Here is a 12,772-nt window from a genome sequence, read left to right on the forward strand (position 1 = left end):
ACTGTTAAGCCCTCTTCTCATTTAGGCCTTGATCTCTGCCTGCTGAGCCCAGTTTTAGCAATCAATCTTGTTAAGTCCATCTGCTGAGATTCTCCCACCCTCGACATCCAATCAAGCTGTTCTTCCTCCTCCTAATCAAGTTCCTCTGAGTAGTTTTCCATCCACTCCCCCACTCTGCTCATTGGCTATAAATCCCCCCTTATCCCTGATGTATCTGGGGTTGAACTCAATCCTCTGACCTATTGCAATAATCTTGACCCTTATTGCAATAGTCTTGAATAAAAAATTCGTTGCTGTTTTTCACAGATATCAGGATAATTTTTCCTTAACGGTTTATTAGGGGCCAGATCACATCTCCCATTTCTCCTTACATAGCTCCCCAACACGTAGTTGTGCTTCAGCTGGTGCTCTCTCAAGAGGCAAGCGAGTGGGTGGGTGGGTGGGTCGGTGAAACCTAAAAGTTCCATGGCCTCGCTACAGAGAAAATCAAAGAGCCCCTTGAAGACCATGAACAATGGACAGTGAGATAAGCCTTAGAAACAGGAAGATGGGCTGGGCGCGGTGGCTCACGCCTGTAATCCTAGCACTTTGGGAGGCCGAGGTGGGTGGATCACCTGAGGTCAGGAGTTCAAGTCCAGCCTGGCCATCATGGTGAAACCCCATCTTAAAAAAAAAAAAAAAAAAAGCCGGGCACGGTGGCTCACGCCTGTAATCCTAGCACTTTGGGAGGCTGAGGTGGGTGGATCACCTGAGGTCAGGAGTTCAAGTCCAGCCTGGCCATCATGGTGAAACCCCATCTTTAAAAAATAAAAATAAAAAATAAAAAAAGAAGAAACAGGAAGATGGAAGAGAATAAAAGGAAGAAAACAGAGGCTTCCTGGCAGCGTGTCAGACTCAGTCGGAACCATGCTTATGCTATCACTTTGGGACCCTCCAGAAGCAAAGGGCCCAGCCTTGGTGGCCTAAGGGTCCCAGGTCCAAGGGGCAGCACGTGGCAGAGGGACAAACACTGGATAATTATTCTGGCCCTGGCTTTGGTGCTCTCAGTTCTGCGAGGTTAGGCAAATCAGCTAAGCTCTGTGATCCTCAGCCTTTCCACGCATGAAATGGCAGTAACAATGGCTCCCTCACAGGTGCAAGTGAGCACGTCAGTGAAATAATTTGTTTGCTTTTTTAGTATGCATGATATTTACTGAGAAGAATGCAAACTCTCTTTCTAGGTGGTATTCAGGAGCTGGGTTGAGGACCTATCTTTGCTTGTCTGTTTTGTTCATAGTATTTTTGCCCAAATGTGCACATCGGTGGGACTGATAAAATTTTGAAAGAAAAATGACAGCTGTGAAAAACTGGTACATGGAAGAAAAGGAATGTCATGATTTGGGACTGCCAGGTCCTCCAGGCCCCAGCAGGAAACCAACGGGGCAGGGGCTTTGTTGAGAGCTAACCAGGACGAAAGATTGGCTCCTTTGGGAGTTGGCGAGCCATCCAAATTAATGTTCGGGGAGGTAGAGTCAACTCGGACTCTCCTGGGCTGGTCCTTGTCTCTGAAGGCAGGGTCTGTCAGTGAGCTGTGGTGGGTGGTGATAGCGTAGTTCTCTGGGAAGATGTAGGCCGGGCAGTGTCAGCAGCTGGCTGTGGGTGGTCTGCCCAATATGTCACAGAGGCCTGGCCTACAGCTGGGGCTCAGGACACAGTCCAAATTTGCAGCGGAGATATCCTGGGCTGGCCTGAGTAGGCAGCAGTGTGCTTTACAGCAAGGACGCTGCCCAGAGGCAGGCAACTGGAACACCATCCGAAGACAAACTCTACAGAGGGATGACGGAGAGAACCAGAGCCAGAGAGGAGGGAAGGGGCCGAAGGGGTACCTGTGGAGGCGGGGCCTGTGGAGGCGGGACATGGCAGCTTACAGGGCCAAAGGGGTACCCGTGGAGGCAGGGCATGGCAGCTTACAGGGCCAAAGGGGTACCTGTGGAGGCGGGGCATGGCAGCTTACAGGGCCAAAGGGGTACCCGTGGAGGCGGGGCCTGTGGAGGCGGGGCCTGTGGAGGCGGGGCACGGCAGTTTACAGGGGCAAAGGGGTACCCGTGGAGGCTGGGCACGGCAGCTTACAGGGCCCTCCCCCACAGGGTCCAAGGGTCTCCCAACCCAGTTAACAATTATCTTCATTAACATCCTAGCCAAAACACTGCTTCCTTTCACTGAGGAAAAGTTATTTTTTATTTTAATTTTCTTTTGAGAAAGAGAGAAGGTCTCACTCTGTTGCCCAAGCTGGAGTGCAGTGGTGCCATCTCGGCTCACTGCCAGCTCCACCTCCCAGACCCCAACGATCCTCCCCCTCAGCCTCCCGAATAGCTGGGACCACAGACATGCGCCACCATGCCAGGCTAATTTTTGTATTTTTAGTAGAGACAGGGTTTCGGCATGTTGCCCAGGCTGATCTCAAACTCCTGGACTTAAGTGATCTACCAGCCTCGGCCTCCCAAAATGCTGGGATTACAGGTGTGAGCCACTGTGCCTGGCCACAAATGTTATTTTTAAAGCACGTACACATTCCTGGTGGAAGGTAAGTATCTATCCTCAGCACCCACTTCCTGAAACGTCTTTTAATCATCACAATGCAGAGATTGTATTATTATCTCTATTTACAGACAGGGCAGTATTTTTCTAGGGCAGCTTTTCCCAAATCGTGCTCCATAGATTGCTAACAGTAGTACTAAGAGGTAAGTGGTGCTCACTTTTGAAAATGCTCCTGTAGCCAAATATGTTTGAGAAATAATGCAGAGGGACGGTGCATCTGTGAGCATAGACCTAGGAATCAGAGAGACCTGAGTTTGGGGCCAACCCCGCTGATTATCCGCTATGTGGCTGCAGCAAGTAATAATCCTAGCTTCCTTATCTGGGACGTGGGAATAGTGAGGTACCCGCTTCATAAGGTTGGTGTGAGGGTGGATGTTACGAAGTAACAAATGTAAAGCTCTTAGCACATAGCTGGTGCAAAGAAAGTCTTCAATAAATGAGAACTCTTATTGGCATCGTAGCAGGTTAACTATTGTTAAGATCTGATAGCTAGACCTATAAATTTTTTTAGGGAGAGGACAATTTTGTTAGGGAAAACATCTTGATAAACCACTTGAAACGTGGCCAACAATGGGACTCTGAAGTTATAAGACGTCAACAACCAAGACCAAAACCTGGAAAACCAAGTTGTAAAAAGCCAGAGTCCCATAGAGGGTGAGTACTGATTTCTCTCCTTGCCTGACATGATCACAAAGCGGCTCTGGGCACGAAGGTGAGATCTCACCTCCACCCGCACCTCCCTCTTTTCAGTTACTGCTCCATCCTTTCACACACTCCATCCTACACACACTCACACAGGCACACACACCACTCCCTCTTCAGGAAGAAAGCTACAGGCTCCGATTGCTTAGAAATTCTACTCTTTGCGCTTTATTACTTCCTCTTTACTCTCTGAACTTTAAAGGAACACATTTCCGTAAAGTTTAAATCATTTCAATGAGGTGCATTACCGTCCTAACTGGGAGCGTGGGTGAGGGGGGAGCACTTTTTTTTTCAATGCTGAAGACTCCACTCAGTCATTTGAGCTCCAGGAAGCCTTCCCTGGCCGCCCATAAGTTAGGAGCCCCTCTTCTGAGCTCCCAGAACACCCACTTCACACCTACGCTACAGAACACATAGCCAAGGATGGAAATTATCCAAGGGTTTGTGTCCATCGCCATAGCAGGCTTCCAACTCTGCTCAGGCACGCAGGGCCCCTGACTTCCTCATCTAGGTATTCTCAACACCTCCACCAGCAGCTGGCAGACAGCAGGGCTATCGTTACTGAGCTGCCCATGGCACAATGGCTCTATGACTGAGTCTGAACATCTTCCCTGGAGAAAAGCACTTGCTTGTCGAGGGAGGAACGGGGGTCTGAAATGCTAACCCCTGCCCTATAGTATGGGCGTACATATACCTTCCAAAGCCCAGAGCGGCATTCTTATTACATCCCGGAAACCCCCTGGTCAGGGGCTTTTGGGGTGACATCCAATATGTAAATACCAGGGTCAGGTCCTGCTGAGTGGCACAATAGTGCCACATATGAAAGTTCCACCAGCAGCAGAAGGCTCTTTCGTTAGTCATTTCACGGCATGCAGCTGTAAGGAATCTGGCGAAGCTTGATTTGGCTGGGAGGAGTGCATTTTCCACTTGTAGGCGTCTTGAAAACTTTCATACTAAAAGAAAAAAAAATTAACATCAAGAAAATCATCGTAGTCCAAAATGAGAAGCCAGAAATTAAAGGTGGAGAGCCAGGGTAGCAAACCACGGAGAGATGCCAAGACTCAGGCTTCCACCAGGACCCTACACTGACTCACAGATGTGTAATGGCTGTGGCAAGCCTTGCGTGTAAACAGTGATCCTAACGTGTCCCAGAGGTAGTGGCTGTCAGAGCCTGGGCAAATGCCAGGCAGTATTCTAAGGTTAGGCACTGCTGTGGTTTGAATATGTCTCCCAAATTTCACGTACTGGAAACTTATGATATTTGAAGGTAGGGCCTTTGGAAGGTAATCAGGATTAAGTAAGGTCATGAGTGTGTGGCCCCACAGTGGGACTGGTGGCTTTATAAGAAGAGTTAGAGTGACCTGAGTAGGCATGCCTGCTCTTGCCCCCTCGCCATGTGATGCCCTCTGCCATGCAAGGATGCAGCAAGAAGGCCTTCACCAAACGCCAATGCCATGCCCTTGGACTTCCCAGCCTCCAGAACTTCAAGCAATAAATTTCTTGCCTTTTTAAATTATCCAGTCGGTAGTATTCCGTTACAGCAACAGGTGATGGATGATGTAGTATTCCGTTTCAGCAACAGACAGGCATGATTTGGGGTACAGAGAAGGAAAACTGAGAGGTCACAGACGAGAGAGGAGAGTGGAAGCTGGGAAAGAGGCACTGATGGAACCAGCTTCCGCCCTTCCCTGCAGGGCTCGGAGAGACCCAGGAGGACACAGGGAGAATAAAAGGAAGTGGCCCTGCTTGCCATGGCTGGGTCAGGGTCAGAAGGCCGGGACAGCTTTATGTCCTGGCTATAATGGACTTATGAGTTTTTTAAGATCCTAGAGCTAACTCTACTGATAACTTTACCCTGGACTCCCTCCTGATTTTGACCTTAGTTTGTGTGTCGGGGGTGGGGGACGAGAGGCTGCGGTCCAATGGAATGCAGTTTGCCGGTCCTCTGTCGGCATCACTGCACTGCCTTTCCCCCGAATTTTACCTCATGATATATTTATGCATTTAAAACATGTTTATTGAGTGAACTGCATGCAGCAGAATGCAGTAAAAAGCACATTTTTTTTTTCTTTTTTCTTTGTCCTTTCATCTCCTCTCTCTGGATTTGCCTTGTCCCTGCACTTGAGATGAAAGCTAAGCAATAGCACGGATTTTCTAGCCACTCTGAGCCATTAAATAAAGAGGCTCTTTAAAAAAACAGTCCACTGTAATAATCAGTACTCAACATGAAGCTTCTCCCCTCTCAGGCTCCTTCGCTTCAGGTTTGCACACTCGGTGCCAAGGAGGATGGCATGGACTTCGCCATCTTCCCTCCTCCGCCTCTCGTAGCCAGCTGCTAATTCTCAAGCCTCAAGCTGTGGGAGAGAGGAAACGGAGGGGAGGGGCACAGTAGTTCACGACTATTTCTGTCATGACACAGCCTGGGTGCCTTCTGGATTCAGTAGATTTTCCACCGCTTTCCTCTACAGCTGCATTTAGGCACATTGCAGTTAAAGCATATGGCCACCAGGTGACAGTAAAGGCCTTGCTTGTTTCCTTGCCATTAGACCCTATCATCCGGTTTTATGTTTCTTTTAAAGTTAAGGCTGGGCGGGATGGCTCATGCCTGTAATCCCAGCACTTTGGGAGGCCAAGGCGGGTGGATCACGAGGTCAGGAGCTCAAACTAGCCTGGCCAAGATGGCGAAACCCCCTCTCCACTAAAAATACAAAAATTAGCCATGTGTGGTGGCACGCTCCTGTAATCCCAACTACTCAGGAGGCTAAGGCAGAGAACTGCTTAAACCTAGGAGGTGGAGGCTACTGTGAGCCGAGTTCGGGCCACTGCACTCCAGCCTGGGTGACAGAGTAAGACTCCCACTCCAAAAAAAAAAAAAATATATATATATATATAAAGTTAAATATGCAATCTCTCTCTTCCCTAAATTATTACTAAGTCTAAATATTATTCCCAGATCCTGATCATATTACCTTCCCTTAGTTTAGAGTCAGAAACTTTTCCCCAAAGGCTCCCTGTATGGCCGGTTGCCATTTAAAGACCTTTATTAATAATAACTATTATACTAATAACATCCATTTGTTTTTGACTATACACAGTTAGTTACGTTACAGTCACTACTTATGTGTCGACTACACACAGACTACACACTGTGATAAAACCTAACGGTGGTATTATTTTATCCTCACACCACCTCTACACGATAATTACTCATGCCACCACCACTGCCCCTGCCCCATTCAGGGTTGCCAGATAAAATATAGGACACACAGGTAAATTGGAATTTCAGATAAACAACAAGTAATGTTTTAGTATATGTCTCATGCACCATTAGTGGCATATATTTATTGCATGGGGCACAAATATTTTATGGGACATGTTTATACTTAAAAAATTATTTATCTGAAATACTACTTTAACTGGGCATCCTAGATTTTTATTTGCTAAATTTGGCAACGCGACCCCATTTTATGGATAAGGAAACTGCATCTCCAGGAATGGTAAGCAGTGTAATGAAGGCTAAGAGCCGGTAAGCAGCATGACGAAGGCTAAGAGCCGGTAGGCAGGGTGACGAAGGCTAAGAGCCGGTAGGCAGCGTGACGAAGGCTAAGAGCCGGTAGGCAGGGTGACGAAGGCTAAGAGCCGGTAGGCAGCGTGACGAAGGCTAAGAGCCGGTAGGCAGGGTGACGAAGGCTAAGAGCCGGTAGGCAGCGTGACGAAGGCTAAGAGCCGGTAGGCAGGGTGACGAAGGCTAAGAGCCGGTAGGCAGGGTGACGAAGGCTAAGAGCCGGTAGGCAGCGTGACGAAGGCTAAGAGCCGGTAGGCAGGGTGACGAAGGCTAAGAGCCGGTAGGCAGGGTGACGAAGGCTAAGAGCCGGTAGGCAGCGTGACGAAGGCTAAGAGCCGGTAGGCAGGGTGACGAAGGCTAAGAGCCGGTAGGCAGCGTGACGAAGGCTAAGAGCCGGTAGGCAGCGTGACGAAGGCTAAGAGCCGGTAGGCAGCGTGACGAAGGCTAAGAGCCGGTAGGCAGCGTGACGAAGGCTAAGAGCCGGTAGGCAGGGTGACGAAGGCTAAGAGCCGGTAGGCAGGGTGACGAAGGCTAAGAGCCGGTAGGCAGCGTGACGAAGGCTAAGAGCCGGTAGGCAGGGTGACGAAGGCTAAGAGCCGGTAGGCAGCGTGACGAAGGCTAAGAGCCGGTAGGCAGGGTGACGAAGGCTAAGAGCCGGTAGGCAGCGTGACGAAGGCTAAGAGCCGGTAGGCAGCGTGACGAAGGCTAAGAGCCGGTAGGCAGGGTGACGAAGGCTAAGAGCCGGTAGGCAGGGTGACGAAGGCTAAGAGCCGGTAGGCAGCGTGACGAAGGCTAAGAGCCGGTAGGCAGGGTGACGAAGGCTAAGAGCCGGTAGGCAGGGTGACGAAGGCTAAGAGCCGGTAGGCAGCGTGACGAAGGCTAAGAGCCGGTAGGCAGCGTGACGAAGGCTAAGAGCCGGTAGGCAGCGTGACGAAGGCTAAGAGCCGGTAGGCAGGGTGACGAAGGCTAAGAGCCGGTAGGCAGCGTGACGAAGGCTAAGAGCCGGTAGGCAGGGTGACGAAGGCTAAGAGCCGGTAGGCAGCGTGACGAAGGCTAAGAGCCGGTAGGCAGCGTGACGAAGGCTAAGAGCCGGTAGGCAGGGCGACGAAGGCTAAGAGCCGGTAGGCAGCGTGACGAAGGCTAAGAGCCGGTAGGCAGGGCGACGAAGGCTAAGAGCCGGTAGGCAGCGTGACGAAGGCTAAGAGCCGGTAGGCAGGGCGACGAAGGCTAAGAGCCGGTAGGCAGCGTGACGAAGGCTAAGAGCCGGTAGGCAGGGCGACGAAGGCTAAGAGCCGGTAGGCAGCGTGACGAAGGCTAAGAGCCGGTAGGCAGGGCGACGAAGGCTAAGAGCCGGTAGGCAGCGTGACGAAGGCTAAGAGCCGGTAGGCAGGGCGACGAAGGCTAAGAGCCGGTAGGCAGGGCGACGAAGGCTAAGAGCCGGTAGGCAGCATGACGAAGGCTAAGAGCCGGTAGGCAGGGCGACGAAGGCTAAGAGCCGGTAGGCAGCGTGACGAAGGCTAAGAGCCGGTAGGCAGCGTGACGAAGGCTAAGAGCCGGTAGGCAGCGTGACGAAGGCTAAGAGCCGGTAGGCAGGGCGACGAAGGCTAAGAGCCGGTAGGCAGGGCGACGAAGGCTAAGAGCCGGTAGGCAGGGTGACGAAGGCTAAGAGCCGGTAGGCAGCGTGACGAAGGCTAAGAGCCGGTAGGCAGGGCGACGAAGGCTAAGAGCCGGTAGGCAGCGTGACGAAGGCTAAGAGCCGGTAGGCAGGGTGACGAAGGCTAAGAGCCGGTAGGCAGGGTGACGAAGGCTAAGAGCCGGTAGGCAGCGTGACGAAGGCTAAGAGCCGGTAGGCAGCGTGACGAAGGCTAAGAGCCGGTAGGCAGCGTGACGAAGGCTAAGAGCCGGTAGGCAGGGCGACGAAGGCTAAGAGCCGGTAGGCAGGGTGACGAAGGCTAAGAGCCGGTAGGCAGCGTGACGAAGGCTAAGAGCCGGTAGGCAGGGCGACGAAGGCTAAGAGCCGGTAGGCAGCGTGACGAAGGCTAAGAGCCGGTAGGCAGGGTGATGAAGGCTAAGAGCTGGTAAGCAGCATCGTCTGAACCGCAGACCTTCTGAAGGTACGCAGGTTCCTTCCATTACCATCCTGCCCCTCCTTGTTGTCCAGGGAATTCTTCTCATCTGCCAGCTGCTGGTAAAATAATCTGCCATCCTCAGGTAAAATAATCCTTGCCACTGCTCCCAACTAAACAGAAGAAAAGCTTTTCTTCCCAGCCAAGAAGTATTCACTGAAAGACGAATTCCCATGACTGACTTTCCCAAATCTGTCTTCCTTGCCAATTTATCGTTTTTGAAAAAAAAAAATTGAAAACCTCCCTTATTTTTTTCCACACTGACATTCACATTTTTATAACTCTTTCAAGGCTACCTCTAGTAAACTGAAATGTAAATACAACCGTTCATCCCAATTTGTTCTTCTGGCCTAAGTACCTGAAACGCAGTACAGTAATTTAAAACTACACATAAAGAAAAAACAAAACAAAATAAAACGATCGCGTCATTGCACTAAGAGGAGATCAAATGTCGAGTACTTTTTGTTGTTGGCTTTTTCCCAGCCATATCTTCCAGTATTTGATGATGACAGACTTAGTCAACTTATATTCCACCACAGGACTTACTGTCCTGCGTCATAGGACAATAAAGCCATGTTACAGTCCCACGGCTCTACCAGAACACTACTCCTTCACAATGTCAAGGTTAGTCCCTAGCGGGAATAAAGTGGCAAAAAGGAACGTTCAAAGGAGTTTATACGTGCAAAGTGCTAAGAACAGTGGCAGCCAAATAGTAAGTGCTCAGTTGATGTGAGCTGGTGTTATTATTAACACCTAGAGACATTACTAATGGCCAGACCAGGAAATGGCTTGTATTAATAATTAACAAGCCACAAACAATGCAGAATGAGAGAGAAGGAATGGTGGTGCCCAGAGGGGGTGGGAAATGAGGACTGGGAGGGAATGGAGAAAGGCCATTCATTCATTCAGCCACCATGTCATGAGTGAGTGCTATGTGCCCGTCTTGAAGGACCGGGGAGCCCAGTGAGAGAGGCAGGTCTTTGTAGTATGGTGTGATAATTGAGCAATGCCCAGTACAGCATGGGAGCTCAGAAAAGGGGAACCTAAGCCAGTCTAGGAGGTCAAAATGAGGTCAGGGAAAGTTCGCGGAGCGAAAGCTCAGCTGACTTACTGACCCAGTGACTGCTGACCAGCTGAGGCTGAGAAGATGGCACATTCCAAGCAGTGGAGGCAACGCCAAGCAAAGGTGCAGACTTCAAACAACAAAGCGTGTGCGGAGGACAGGGAGACAGTTCGGTTCCCTTCTCCCCTGAAAGCCAGCCAGTTACTGGGCAATTTATAGTTACCAGAATGACAGAACACCCATCTGCGGTCCCCTGCACGAGGACGTACAAATGCAAGACTTCTCCCATCTTCAACCAACAGGAGCAAGACAGAGGACACCACCAGACGAGAGTTGATGTCGTGCAGAAAGGAGGTTTGTCAGCTTCATATATTAACCACTCAAGAGATGTTACATATTATAATTTTTTTTTTTTTTTTTGAGATGGAGTCTCGCCTCGTCACCTAGGCTGGAGGGCAGTGGTGCGATCTCGGCTCACTGAAACCTCCACCTCCTGGGTTCAAGCGATTCTTCTGCCTCAGCATCCTTACATGTTATATCTTAATTAAGTTATTAATATCACTTGCAAAGGAATTCATTCTCATCAATACATGGGGCTTTCCCATTAATCCTCATAAGCGCCCTCCAACATAGATTTCGTCATTCCCATCTTACATATAAGAAAATGGATTTCCAAAGGGATTAAAGGATTTTTCTCAAAATTACATAGCCAGTAACAAGAAGAGTAGAAGCTGATCTTCAACGTTGTGTATAATTTCATTCCCCTTCTTTTTCACCTCTTTAATTAAAGCACAGCCTTCGAGACCCTGCTTGAATCCCACCTCCTCTGCAAAGCTCTCCCTGCCTCCCTCACAGCGTATGACATAGAGCCTTTCCTATACCAAGTATGCAGTAACAGTTTGATGACTAACAATGATGACCAAGTGGCAATTGTCAGCCTGCATAGGTGCCTTGCGACCACTGGGTAAAGGGGTGACTGCAATGGTCTGGACTCAGGAAAGAAATCCTCTAGGAAGGACTAGGCTTTGAGCCAGGTCTTGAAGAAATTGGGAGCTGTGAACTGGTGGGAGCAGGTGGGGTAGGAAGGAGAACATCCCACAGGTGATGGAGAACTAACAATTTGTACAAAGACACAGAAGCAAAGTGAAACAAAACCATGCCTATCTCCTATGTCTCTGGCTTTAATATTATCCTTGGCAAATCCTTTATAATTAGAGAGTGTCTTCATCTGTTTATGCACTATAACAAAATACCTGAGACCGGGTAATTTGTAAACAATAAAAAATTTATTTCTCACAGTTCTGGAAGCTGGGACGTCTGAGATCAAGATGCCGGCAGGTTTGGTGGCTGGAAGGGGCCTGGTCTCCCCTCCCAAGGAGGTACCTTGAACACTACACTGTGTCCTGACACGATGGGAGGGAAGAAGGGCAGAAAGGGGGATGGAAGCTGTGTCCTCATGGCAGAAGAGCAGAAGAGAACAAACCTACTCCCAAGCTCTTTTATAAGGACCCTAATTCCCTTCAGGATGGCTCTGCCCTCAGGATTTAATCACCTTCCAAACGCCTGTCGTCTTAACACTATCACATTGGTGGTTAAGTTTTAACATATGAACTTGTGAATTTTTTTCTTCAGTGGTTACTTTTTAAAAAGGAATTATTATCTATAGAACAACATATTGAAATATTTACAGATGAAATAACATATCAGCTGGGCACGCTGGCTCATGCCTGTAATCCCAGCACTTTGGGAGGCTGAGGTGGGCAGATCATAAGGTCAGGAGTTTGAGACTAGCCTGGCCAACATGGTGAAACTTCGTATCTACTAAAAATACAAAACTTACCTGGGCATGGTGGCGCACACCTGTAATGCCAGCTACTCGGGAGGCTGAGGCAGGAAAATAGCTTGAACGCAGGAGGTGAAGGTTGCAGTGAGCCGAGATTGTGCCACTGCACTCCAGCCTGGTTGACAGAGCAAGACTCTATCTCAAGAAAATAATAATAATAGTAACATATCAAGTTTGCTCCAAAATAATACAGGGGAGAGGAGGTGTGTAATACAAGATCAGGCCACATGCCGCAAATCGTTAAAGCTGAACAAAATGTACATGGGAATTTATTACACTACTATATCTACTTCTATGTATCTAAAACTTTTTTCATGTTAAAACATTTCTTTTTTAAAAAAGGGTCTTATGAAAATATGGGGTTTCTATGAAAAATGCTTATTTTTCCAAAACAGGGAAAAGAGACTGGCCTCCCTCTTTCCTGTATTTCCTCACCTCTCCAAGTCTGCTCACATTTGTCACAGGCATGCCCTCCCCACCCAAACAGAAAAGAAAAAGTACCCAGAATTCTTGCACCATCTGTTAGGTGCTAAATACGTCGAAAGAGTTCTAGTTTAAAATGTGTGGCATTCACTCGTGAAGAGAGAAGCTGAGAGGGCGCCCCGTCCATTGTTAGATGCTGCTCTGCTCATTCTCCATGGCCAACGAGGAACTGGTTGGTCCTCAAGAGACAGATCCAGGACTGAGCACAGGCTATGCCACAACCTCCACCAGCTCTGAGGGAAAAGACCCTGTGGGGTCTGCACCTGTGAATGGCAGCGCCCAGCACTGTGCCTGCCACGTGGTGGCGCTCTACACATGTTTGAGAAGGGAGAGGGGAAGTTGATTTAGTGGGTTTAGTTTTTAAGTGGGTATGAATAAAAGGTGACCTTTTGCAGTATCTTCTAATCCTCCGT

At 49.1% G+C, this 12,772-nt stretch overlaps 1 protein-coding gene across 3 annotated transcripts in view; it reads right to left on the bottom strand.

The window, feature by feature from the left end:
- TNFSF4 (TNF superfamily member 4) overlaps positions 1 to 12,772 on the bottom strand; it is a 233,432-nt gene that overhangs the window by 192,702 nt on the left and 27,958 nt on the right. The window contains exon 2 of one of the 3 annotated variants that reach the window (XR_010340396.1): positions 4,150 to 4,232. The exons of 1 other annotated variant lie outside the window; for it this stretch is intronic. The gene's annotated coding sequence lies outside the window, so the exon portion shown is untranslated. Of the gene's footprint in view, positions 1 to 4,149; positions 4,233 to 11,879; positions 11,992 to 12,772 lie in introns of those variants that run through there. One more of the 3 variants, XR_010340399.1, reaches the window with a different exon arrangement.

The sequence above is a fragment of the Aotus nancymaae genome, unplaced genomic scaffold (assembly GCF_030222135.1).
Source record: "Aotus nancymaae isolate 86718 unplaced genomic scaffold, 86718_ANA_hifiasm-v0.15.2.pri h1tg000108l, whole genome shotgun sequence".
Taxonomy (NCBI): domain Eukaryota; kingdom Metazoa; phylum Chordata; class Mammalia; order Primates; family Aotidae; genus Aotus; species Aotus nancymaae.